The sequence below is a fragment of the Pteropus medius genome, unplaced genomic scaffold, assembly GCF_902729225.1.
Source record: "Pteropus medius unplaced genomic scaffold, Ma_sr-lr_union100, whole genome shotgun sequence".
NCBI lineage: Eukaryota > Metazoa > Chordata > Mammalia > Chiroptera > Pteropodidae > Pteropus > Pteropus medius.
Window position 1 is genome coordinate 26,488,224 of NW_024349801.1, and position 13,146 is coordinate 26,501,369.

At 34.4% G+C, this 13,146-nt stretch overlaps 1 protein-coding gene and 1 long non-coding RNA gene across 3 annotated transcripts in view; both read left to right on the forward strand.

Moving 5' to 3' along the window:
* UBR1 (ubiquitin protein ligase E3 component n-recognin 1) overlaps positions 1–13,146 on the forward strand; it is a 103,488-nt gene that overhangs the window by 569 nt on the left and 89,773 nt on the right. The window lies entirely within an intron of this gene.
* Positions 4–9,403, forward strand: LOC120622738 (uncharacterized). The gene is made up of 2 exons (XR_005658533.1): positions 4–3,745; positions 4,105–9,403. It is a non-coding gene; the product is annotated as an uncharacterized LOC120622738 (long non-coding RNA).

Consider the following 13,146-nt stretch of genomic DNA (forward strand, 5'->3'; position numbering starts at 1 on the left):
TCCTTCTGGGCAAGTTCCTTTTGTACCCCCTAGCCCCTCCCTGCCGCGCTCAGTAGGATGTGGGGTTTTTCCCCTTATGGCGGCTCTAGGGAGGGGGTGTCGTATGGATTGATCTGGAAGGAAGCCACCAAATAAAAAAGTTAGTCATCACCCACATTCCTGCCGGCCAAGTCTATGGAGTATAATGATTTTGTCATTTATTAGTGGTGACGGGCTCAAGCATGTCTCTATCCCGAAGTAGAAAGAGCCGGTGATGTTAGATGGTCTGGTGTGGGGGCTGAGGCGGGGTTGGAGGAAGAGCCATTTTCCGAGAGACGCAGTGCTAACCGCCCCCTTGACGATGGGAGTACGGGTCTCAGCACCAAGTGTTGTATTGCATAGCTGGCTGGAGCCTGATAGTGTCAGGGTGTGCTGTCACTGTCAACTCATGTCAAGGTATGGGGTGTGGGAATTATGTCCTTCATTCTAGTATCTTGAGAACCCAGGCCTAATTCTCAGTGGAGGAACCTGTCATCTGTCGCTGCTTTTTAAAGGTGAAGAAGAGACTTCCAGACATTTCAAGTTAGTGATACCATTAATTAATATCGGAATCTGTATGTTGTCCTTGCATTTTGAAAGAATAGGAAGACAGAGATAGCAAATTGGAGTCAATTGTCTGGCTACAGGGAGAAAGCTGGCTGAGGAGGATAAGAAGTAGATAACATTAGGTAATATTCTGGATGTCCCTGGGCATCTTAGTGGGGAGATATATAGGAAATATTCAAATATTGATCACTGCATGATGTTGAGTTTCATTAGTTTATCTTTATTCTTGCATATAGAAGAGTGTAGGATATACACCTCTTTCTGGAGTTCCTTTGGTTTGTAGTTTTGATAAAAGCATTCTTGAAGTATTTTAACCTTGCATTGTTTTATGAGAGAGCAGAGTGAGCTCCAGAAATGAGTTGGCCCCAGGGACTGGTGAGACTGACTGGGAGATAGAAACCAGGTGGAGAGGGAGTTGGAATAAGGGTTTGGCCACCAGCTAGGGCAGTGCTTGCAGCCGTCTACCCCAAATAGTAAGGCAACCTCACTTCACTATTTGAGATAAGAAATGAGAAGATAGGGAAAGTTTAGAAGCAGCTGAAACATCTGGTCTTAATGGTAGCTTGTGCTTTTTACATCTTTGAAGGAGTGGAGAAAACTGCGCTGTGGGCAGAAGTGTTATTGTAATTTTGTATTGCCAGAGTTGGATGGAGTTTGTTTAAAGCTTTGATATATTAATTCTCTCAAGGTGGTACAGTAGAACCTCATCAATCTGGATATCACTTACTTGGGATTGGAGATAATGGTATAGGAATCAAGCTAGAATTATGTTGCAGACTCTTCATTTCAAGAAATAATAAATTTCATTGGGTAAGGCTTTCAGTTTTGCAAAGTAGTAGATAGATGCTAAGAGAAGTGTAATAGCCTCAGGGAACTCACAGTCCAGTGACACAGATAAGACAAGTGCTCAAATAATTTTAATACAAGATAGGGTGATGTAAGTGGATGAAGACCTGTGACTGTTAGCCTCATGATCACTTTTTTTTTGGCTTGGATTCCTCTATCTACTTGAGGACCCCAGATATCATCCTACTTTCGTCTTCTTTTTAAGCTACCAACTTCCTGACAGTGGAGTAAGATGCTGGCTTTCCAGTTTACTTTTTCTTTGCTGTTAAGCAAAACAAACTCAGAGAATCTTTAATATTTGAATGATTTGTATTTTAAATCACTATTGAGAGGCAAGGAAAACAAAAATAATAAATATGGGACAGTTACAGAGGTTTAAGAAGTCTTACCAACTTCACTAGAGTCTCGTCCCTGGTTATAGTTTCTGCTATCCTTAAATCAAACTTCCTTTTAAGTCTCCAGGTCATTTTTCTGTCATACTTCTATCAACAACTGTGAAGGCTCTCAAATTCCTAACGTCACCTAACATGCAAGTAGGGTGAAATAATACGTATGAATTATTGGACATTTATAAAAGTCATTGCTTAAGAATAATTAGGGGAATTGATTTTGTAGGTCTGGGGTGGGGTCCAAGAATTTGCATTTTCACAAGCATCCTCTGCTGATTCTGAAGTCCTGGTCTGTGGGCCACACTTTGAATAAGACTTAGCTAGGCATTTGGAAGTTCTCAGTATAGAGTTGACAGTTGAGGTTGTAGTAATGGATAAGATCTTTGAAGAAGAAAGAGTGAGTGTGTGTGTGTCTGTGTGTGTATATATATGTATGTATGTATGTGTATACAGAGAGAGACACACACACATGGAGGGAGGGAGGAGAGACAAATGATTGAATTTCAGCGGCAGAAGATGGAGGAAGAACCAGGGAAGGTCCTAGAAAGGGAATAGCCAAGCCCATAGAATATGAGAGTAGTACAGTGTCATAGGGTGTAGTTTCTAGGAGAGGGTAGTTTATTTGGTATAGGAAGAGGAGGACTGAGAAAAATTGGGAATCAGACAGTATATGGAATGGTCTGACAGAACTTTGACCTTCTGTCTTTGACTGGATTTTCTAAAGTCCATCTCAGAAGATTTCTCCTGGCACGGTACAAAGCTCTTTTCTTTTTCCTGTCAACATCCTTTGTCTACGTGATTTTGTTCAGTCCTGTGGCTTTAAATACCGTCTGTCTGTGTTCAGTTCCCAAATTTATATGTCTAGGTCATTTCACTTCTGAGTTCCAGAATCAGAAATTCAACTGCCTACTTGACATATCCACTTGGATGTCTGATAAGTGTTTCAAACAGGGGGAGCAATTAGGAAGCTACTGCAGTAACCCAAGTCATATCGTTGGTGGCTTGTACTAGAGAGGTCACTGGATGGTAGAAGCAAAAAGATTTGCTTTTGGATTAGGCATGAAAAGGGAAGAAACATGACATCTGGATCTCCACTTTTTGGCTTAATCATTCAAGGCTGTGGTTGTGTCATATACTAAGAGGAAAGACCTGGTTTGGGGAGAGAGAGAGGCAGAGCAAGAGTTTTTTATCCCTGTCTCAGTGATGACACTTCCGTAATAGCTCTTGAACACAAACGAATCTCTGTCTCCACTCTACTTCTCCAGTCCTAGCCACCATCTGTTACCTAGGCAACTGCAGTGGCTTCTTAACTGGTCTCTGCTTCCATTTTGTCCTCTTCCAGTTCATTCTCCTCATAGCAACCATAGTAATCTTTAAAACCAAATCACATAATGCCAATTTCCTGCCTAAATTCTTCAGTGGTTTCCCATTGTACTTGGAATAAAATCTAAACTCATTACAAGTCATTCATTACCCTGCCCGATCTGGCCTCTACATCTCCCCTCACGTATTGTTACTTTCTCCTCATTCAGTTTTAGCCACCCTGACCTGTTATCTTCTAAAACAATCCCACACTCTATCTTGCTTCAGGGCCTGTGCCTTTGTTTGCTGTTTTGTTTTTCCTAGAGTGTTTTCTTCTGCTTTTTTTTTTTTTGATATTTATCTTGTTTAAGAGATAGGGTTCTTGTATTCTTTGTCAGAGCAAGCATCCTGTTTATTTCTTTTACTGCACTTATTACAATATGTGATTATTATATTGTCTTTATTTACTTATTTTAATGTCTTTCTCCTACCAGAATGTAAGCTCCATGAAGGCAAGGATCAGACTTGTCACTGATATATCCCAGTATGCACTGATACAGCAGACAATTTACATACTCTTAATGAATAACTGAGGATCAACATCAGTGATTTCTTTTAGCAAGGTTGGTAGTGATTGGGGGAGGGAGGATTTGGATAGAGCGAGAGAGGAGAGAATGAGGGAGCATATTAAGGTAACAGCTAACCTTGGAGTCCAGGCTGAACAGGGAGATAAGAAAAGCCAAGGGAATTGGTGGGATTTGAGGTATTAAAGGTTATGATGTTGACATAAGTGGAAGGACTGAATGTTATGGTCAGAAAGGGGAATTTTGGAATGTTAGAACATGGAGGCACATCAGGTGTTTGTGATGGTAGAGCTAGGTGAGATGTGCCTTTGTGTGTTCCTGTGTACCCCTTTCATACTTTTGTCCTATGTGGCATGTCTTAGGCTATACTTAGCATTGCTGTCTGTCTTTTCTTTTAGACAGTAAACTCTTCGATGGTATGAACTGTTTCCTGTTCCCATCTTTATCTCTAGCACTTAATATGTTGCTTCAAAATTTTTATTGAATGTATGAATGAAAGAAAATGAGGAGACATCCGCTAAGGTAAAGTGGAGGTGGAGGCAATAGGAATTGAGGAGGTTAAGAGATAATAAGGCTAAAGAGTTTAAATTGAACAGGGAGGATTTTAAAAACATCATTGAGGTATAATTTATGTACAATAAGAATCATCCATTTTAAGCATTTGGTTGATTAGTTTTGACAAATGTATATACCTGTGTAACTACCACCAAATCAGCACATAGAACATTTCCATATCTCTCCAAAGTTATCTTATACCCAAATGGGGAGATTTTAGTTTTTTTAAAAGTTTAATATTTTTTTGTTCGCACAATAATCATGAAAATCAAGGAGAAACAATGAAAATATCTACAATCTCATATGTGTAGGGGATCTTTAAAAGGCAATATAATCTTTTTGATAGTTAACTCTAAAATACTGAGATAAAGAGGAAGGAGTGAGAAGTTATGTGCTAATTTCAGTGGAGGTGATTTTCTTTAGAAATTTGAATCTATATCATTTTAGACCAGAGCACAGCTTTTTGTAGTAAGGACACACTGAGAGTGAGAAAACTAGGATGAAAACCAAGGTCTCTTGAGTCCTAACTAAAGTGCTTTGTCACCAGATTATAGCAGGGCCTAGTTCCTGTTGTTTTTTCCTCATCATCTCCCAATTTCTGTTGTAAGCAGCTAGGAAAAATTCTGGTTTTCATTACCAAATTCTGTTGTGTCAGATATGAAGTTAGGTTTTACAACTGCAAATCAGAGTGACAGATTCTGTCTCACTATCTGTAAGAAGCTAAGGAAGAGTAGTAACAGTGTAGATGAATTGGTGCTGGAGACTGACTGCTTACGTTTAGTAACACATCGTCCTGCAAGTAAAGAGGTTTTTGTCCTCAGTACTATGCAGAGAGTGTCTAGTTAGGTATGTATACAAATCAATGACATAGGATGAACCTGTGCAGTATCCTGCACATCCTTCATGTGTGCTGGCTTTGAGGGTTACCTCAGATTTCCCTTGCCATCATTTTACCCATTTCTTTAAATGTGTTAATCGTATGCTATGCTCTGTGAAAGTTTTTTTAAAGTTTTTAACCCATTGTCTTAGATGGCTTAAGACAAAATATTAAGACCTCTTTAGTCTCAGATGATTTATTATGAACTCCTATGTGTTCTAAGGTATTTTGAGTTAACGTGCCTCCTGTTGAAGAAACTGTAGTTATTTGATGAGTTTGGTTTTTAAAAGCATTTGGTACAGCCTTTTTTTTTTTTTAATGTTAAGTTACACCACTGTAATAAGCTAAGTGCTTATGGAAATATGCTGTACTAAATAAATGTTACTGAAAGACTCCAGAAGAGTTATTATACTCACCAAAGTGCCTACTTACTATCCGGAAATGACATAGGCCCTGTCCAGATGGAGTCTACTGTTAATCACCTGAATGTAATTCACCTTCTAATAGTTTACTTAATGCCATTCTTCAGAACAAAGTTTACTCGACTTGTTTGGAAGAGTAGGGCTATAACCACTTAATACGTCTTTTTGGACTACCTTTGAAAATGCCTTTGAACTTTTGGTATTTATGGGAAAGCTAGAAATAACTTTAGCCACAGAAAGAAAAATGTATTAATTTATCCTTTTTTTTTTTTTGTACACACATACTCTGCCTTGTAGTCTAAGGATTGATCTAAGGATTTTAATTGTCTGCAACTAAAGTACTTTAGTTTGTTTGCAAATATATATTCAATACAGTAAAAAGAGATATGTATCCCAGAGTTTAGGAAAGCAGATTTCATTCATCCAAATACTTCAAGGAAAGTTTAGAAAATTGAAGCATGAACCTATGGTCAGAGGAGAAAAAGGAAGAGAATGATTTAGGAAGGACAGGATGTTTTCAAAGCCAAATTCTGACACATGTTTATATATTTTAACAGGAAAGAAAAGAGAGGGGCCTTGTCTGTCACATGACTCTATATTTGACCCAGCCTATTTTATCAATGCCATGAAGACATAGTAGGCTTTCTTATCATACTTACAAACACAAGGCTGGCAGGGATAACAAATTTATTAGAGGACAAAACAAATCTTAGGCTGAATATTGCATTGAAACTAATAAGGTAAAACAATTGCGATGAAAGTAAAGCCTTATACCTAGAATCATTTGTATATAGGACTAGGTCTCTTATGTGTGATTGATATAAAGGTTTTAGTTGTTTACAGCTCACTAAGTCATAAAGGGATATGGCTGCCAAAAAAAGAATGTGATCTTTTAAAACAATTTAGTGCCCTGGATAAGGAAGGTAATAAATAGTTCTATTTCCCTGTATGGAGGCATATTGTATATGTTCTATAAAAGAGTAATCAGATGGAGTGGTCTGGATACCATATCATTTAGGGATGGCCAAATTTCTTTAGTTTCTATGTTCCAGTTTAGCTCCAGAATGAAGAGACTAATGAGAGATAAAATGGTTATCTTAATTTATTTGAAAGGATTTTGGGTGAAAGAGCAGAGTAAATTATATTGGATTACTTCAGGCAGCATAGGATAAAAGTTACAGGAAAGTAGTTTTGGGTTTAATTGTGAGCTGTAAGAATGGAAGTTGGCTGAGAGGAAGTGTTCAGACAGACTTAGGGAGCTAACTATCAGATGCATTATGTATAGGATTTCCCTGTGGGGTAACCTAAAGATTTCTTGGTGCCTAAAGATGCTCCAATTACTAATCCAGTACTTGTTATGACCAATTCTAGAGCTTCCAGATTTTGTTACCACTTTTTAAAACAGAAGAATTAGAAAGAGAATTATACACTATACTTAAAGTAAATTTCTTTTTCAGAATGATGTTCCCAAACAGGCATCCAAGTCCCTGGGGATGAGGGGAATGTTTGGAATGTTTGGAAATTTAAATGCTGTGAGAACTTGTTTTCAGAGAACAATAAAGAAAGCCTTCTCTTAACTCCAAATGCTGGAAAGAAGTATTTTGTTTTTCTGGATATTGATACTAAAAATTCTTAATTTTATTCTTGTCTCAAATTGAGGAAAACGAAAAGCAACCAAGCAGAAGAAAAGCAACCTGCTTCAATCACCAACAGTTCCTGAACATGTCACCCAGTAAAATGTATCTGTGTGGTTTTTCTTATCTTGAAAAAAAAGAGAAATTTTAATTAAAAAAAAATTTTTTTTGTGGTTGTGGCAATCATCTAGGAATAATTTTGTGAAAGAGTATAATTGTATTTTATCTCCTATACAAATTCTATAAACAAAGTTTTAGAAAGCTTAATGTCATCAACATTTACTTTGTTTTCTCTGGCTGGAATTCTATAACATTCATCAGTGATTGAGGACTATTGTTAAGTATTTGTGTTAGGCCTGTGGGAATACAGGAATGTGGAAGGCAAAGGTCCTTCCCTCAGGGAGCTGACAATCTGGTTGAAGGTACTAGATGTACTATATGTACACATTTAAAGGTAACTAATACTATCTGGCAGAAGTATAGGTACTGTATGAGTACCTCCTTCATACTGATGTTATGGGAAGAGAAATTTTCTTAGACTGATCAGTGCAATGTTCAGGGAGGTGAGCCTTGAGCTAAATAAATAGACCTTGCGGAATAGTCAAGGTGGGGTGGGGATGGAAGGACAAAGAGCTACTGGTAAGATCAGTGGAAAGGGCATTTAAGCTATTAACACCCAGACATTCTGCCCAAATCAACCAACTAGTATAAAGATAACATTTTAAACTATCAGTTCTTCACACATGTAATGACAGATATAATTTTTAGTAGTATCCAGGAATGTTAGGCAGTTGTTAGCTAAGAGGCTTCATCTGGAGGAAAAAATTAAAAATAAGGCAAAGCTTTGTTTTATGTTTTGTTTTAGTAATAAAGTGAAAATGAACAAATCTTAAGGGTAAATTTGAAAGAAATATATGTTTATATTTGGTTAAATAGTATGAGCACTGAACTCTAGGAGTTAGGATACCTAAGTTCTGTTCCTGACTCTGATACTAATTGCATATTGGATCTTGGGCAAGCCAATTTACTTCTTTCCTGTGATTCAGTTTTCTCATCTCTACAATGAGGGGCTTGAACCAGAAGGTCCCTTAGGTTTTTGGCTTTCTTAGGTTTTGACTCTCAAGTTTCTCCTGAAAAGAACTAGTTCTATGCCTTCCATAATTAGGTAGAACAGAAATGTTTTTTGTTTGTTATATAGCACTGAATATACAGATTTTTTTTTTTTTCATTTAGTGCTGTTTGAAGAAAAGAACCTTGGGTATACCATAGATCATTAGATATTATATATCTGTTGGTTAAAGTTGTTGCCAGATATGTGGAGAAAACAAGTTACTGGTTTGTGAGTACCCTAGAGAAGTTGGAATTAGAATACTGGAAGACATAGTTTTTAAAAAAAGATTTAAGTAAAATATTTTTAATTGTATAATAAAAAAGTTACCCCCAAAATATGAAATCACTGTAAGGATGTTATTCACATTAGATAAGCAAATATATTCCATGAAAATATGCTAAAATCTCTCTACCCACCACTGTTAACATTTTGATATATATTCCTCTTGATTTTTTCCCCATGTAAATACGTATACTATTTAACCAGAATGAGATTTTATACATACTGCTTTGTAAACTGCTTTACTGAACTGTATGTTATTAATGCCTTTCCATATTAGTAAATAAGCATCTTCTATGTCAGTTTTTTTAAACTTTTTATTTAGAACACATTATAGACTTAACAAAAAACTTGCAAAAATAGTGCAAACAGTTCTCTTATCCCTCACGCCTCTATCCCCTAATGTTAACATCTTACATAACCATACTGCAATTATTAGGGGCAGGAAATTAATATTGATACTAACTAAACTACAGTTCTTATTTTAATTCTACCAGTTTTCCTACTAATGTCTTCTTTCTGTTACAGTCCCACACTGCATTTAGTTATTTCTCCTTTGTCTCTTCCAGTCTGTAACAATGCATCAATTCTCTTTAGTCCTTTCCAGTTTTTAACAGTGTCATGGTCTTTCCTTGTTTTTGATGACTTTGACACTTGAAGAGTGTTGAGCAGTTATTTTGTACAATGTTCCTCAATTTGGGTTTGATGTTTTCTCTTGATTGGAATGAAGTTATACATTTTTGGCAAGAGTAGTACACACAAAGAAATGGTACCATATTTTTCTCAGTGCATCATATTAAAGGATTCTTGATATCAATATTTCTTTTTACTGTGGTGATATTTATTTAAATCACTTCATTAACATGGTATTAGTAGGGTTTCTCTATTTTATAATTACTATCTTTTCCCTTTGTAGTTAATAAGTATCTTCAGGGAGATACTTTGAGATATTTGTATCATTTTAATTGGGTACACTATATCTTAACAATTTTTTAAAGAGTTCTTTTCCCCTTAATTACAAAAATGTTGACACTTGTTATGTTGTTTGTCTAAGTCAAACAGTATAATATTTTTTCAAATAAAATAGGGACATTCCTAGACCTTCCCCCCAGCTCCTCCTTTCCATGTAACCAACTGTTAACAGTTTGATGCTTCTTCCAGACCCTTATTTTCCACTTAGGAGAGCATATGTTTAGATGTACATATGTTGAATTAGGAAATTCAGATGTGTAGAAATTTTAAAAATATACATAATTTAGTTTTCTTCTTTACAAAAATGAAAATTTTAAAACTTAATTTTTCCAATCTATAGTATTTTATGACATTCTAACTGCATGGAATGATGTAGATGTACCTTTATTGATTGACATTTAGGTCAACTTTATTTTTTCATGGTTACAAGTGACATTATAGTGAATACACTGGAATACATATCTGCATAGTTGGGCTTCAGGTATCGCTAAATGATGATAGATTCCACACTTTTTAAAACTATTTCCTTATTGATGGACATTCATTTTTTTGCTGCTATGAATAACTTAGTACTTTAAATGTATAGATTGGAAAACTTTAAAATGATTTTCAATAGAGTCCATATCCATCTATTCATATATAGATAGATAAATTTTAACACATTTTACATAAAGTTTTGTCTATACACATACATACAGTTACATATAGACATAGTAAAAAAGGGTATACAGCGAAAAATAAGTTCTTTCCAGGGCTTTTCCCACTATTAACATTTTATTTGAATCCTTTCAGAGATTTTCTATTCAAATGGAAATATTTACAGATATATCCCTTTCTCTTCCTCCTGTTTTTCTAAATGGGAGTACACTATACTCATTATTCTTTGCCTTTTCTTTATTAACAATATAACTTGAAGAATGTCATGTATCAGTACATACAGATTTGTGCTCTCTCCTTTTTTATAATGGCTGTATTGAATTTATGTACCATGATTTAGTCAACTCTTGCGGAACATTTAGGTTGTTTGCAGTCTTTTACTATTATAAATAATTGCTATTATAAAAAATTATCTACATTCTAATAGGTTGCATAGGGTTATGTCACTGTCACTTTAATTTTCATTTCCCTAATGACTAATGGTGTTGAGCACGTTTTCATGTGCAAATAAAATACTTGTATATATTTCTTTTTATACATTTATCTATCTGACGAATAAATTCCTAGAAGTGGGAATTTCTGGGTCAAAGGATATATAAATTTAAAATTTTAATAACTCAAAATTACCTTCAGAGAAAACAATCCAATTTAATTCTACAATAATGCCTAATTTTAACGTAATATTTTACATAAAGTTTTATTAAGTTGAACTTATTGAACTTCAGGAGAGCAAGTCAGAAAGTCTTATATATAAACAAATATTTGTAACTTTCCTTAAAGTTACCTGTTATGGAACTTTATGTAAATTCTTAATTCTAACTTAATTATGTAAACTCTTATACAAGTCAGTTTATAAAACTCCCTGGACAAGTTTTTTGAGCTTATCATAGCTAAACAGAATTCTAATTCCTTTTCTTTGCTCTGAATATTGTTTTTAACACTTCAAGGAGGGTACCTCCTAATTTACTGTAAGATATAGTGAACAAGTATATGTATAGATTGGAAAGCTATCAAAACTTTTCAAAACTTTTAATGATTTTATAAACATCTAGCCTTTGTTATTATAAACCAAAGAGTTCTGATTTTCTATCCCTATTACTTTTGCTAGAGTTCCTTCATTCTCTTGATAATTTTTTGCCTAGGTAACACTTTCCATTGACCTGCAGTCAGTCTCCTAGCTTGGGACAGGTTGTTCCTGTGCCAAAAGAGCCAGTGCCTTAGCTATATAATTTGTGGGTTGGTACCCTTTGCCCTATTGGTAAGTTGGGTTAGTGTATGATAAGTATACATCTTAGTTGCCTCCATTTCTTTGTAATTTCATAGAAGGTATAGCTAGATTCAAAAAGCGGAGGCATGTTCATTTTAACATGTCCATTTCAAAATTCATCTTCATTATTTGGTTATATGAAATTTTGAAAAATGCATAATGAGTAGCAGAATTGGATATCAGTTACTCATTTATTTTGAAGATCAAAAGGTTTTAATTTTGATTAAGTTCATTTTATCCATTTTTTTCCCATGGTTAGTGCTTTTTGTGCCCTGTCTAAGAAATCTTGGCCTTCTTCAAGGATGTTAAGAATTTTCTATGTTTTTGTTCAGAAGTTTCAGAGTTTTAGCTTTTATATTTAAGTCTATGATTCATTTCAAATTAATTTTTGTGTATGGTGTGACATATGAGTTGAAGTTCACTTTTTTAAATAAGGATATCTAATTACTCTTTTATCATTTTTTGAAAATACTGTCTTTGAATTGTTTTCCTTTTCAAAAATCACTTGACTATACATATGTGGATTCATTTTTACACTCTCTTCTGTTTCATTGATAAATATATCTATCTTAATGTTAATACCACCCTGTCTCAATTAGTATAGTTTTACAATAAGTCCTGAAATCAGGTAGTGGAAGCCTCTTCTAAGTCCTTTATATTTCCATATTCACTTTAGAATCAGCTTATCAGTTTCTATAAAAAACTTGTTGAGTTTATGTAGATTCCGTAGATAATATTTGAGAAATATAGACATCTTAACATTATTAAACATTATAATCAATGAACATGATGTAGCACATCATTTACTAAGATGTTTTAGAAATTTCTTTCAGTGTTTTGTATTTTCAGTGTAGAGATGTTACACATATTTTATTAATTTTATTAAATTAATGCCCAAATATTTTGTTTTTTGATGCTATTATTAACGCTTTTTTTTAAATTTCATTTTCCGATTGTTTGTTGCCAGTATATAGAAATACAGTCGATTTTTATATATTGATCTAGTAAGCTTGCTCAATTCACTTGCAATTCTTATATGTGTGTTTTTAAATTAATTCCTTATGATTTTCTAAGAAGGTAATCATATTTTTTGTGAATAGAGACAGTTTTAATTCTTCCTTTTCAGTTGTCATGCCTTTTATTATTTTCTTCTTGTCTTATTATACTAGCTAAAATCTCCAGCACAATATTGAATAGGAAAGAATAGACATCCTTGCCTTGTTCACATCTTTGGGGGGAAGTATTCAGTCTATTATTGCAAATATTTCCTCTCAATCTGTAGCTCTCCTTTTCATCTTTTAAATTATGTCCTTTTAAAATTTACTTTAAAAATTTACGTAAAGTAAATAACTTTTTATTGTACAGTTCTATGAGTTTTGACAATTGCCAACAGTTGTGTAACCATCACCACAATACAGATACAGAATAGTTTCATTGCTTTGAAAAATTCCATCACTGCCACTTTATAGTCAACCTCTGGCAACCACTGTGTTGTCCTCCATCTCTATAGTAAGTTTTGCCCTTTCCTGAATATTATATAAATGGAATCATATAGTACAAAGCTTTAATTTTTTTTTAAATTTTAGACTATTTAAATGTGTAAAAATATAAAACTTGCTATAAATGTAACTTTAAAACGTATGAAATACTAATAAAACCAGAAAGT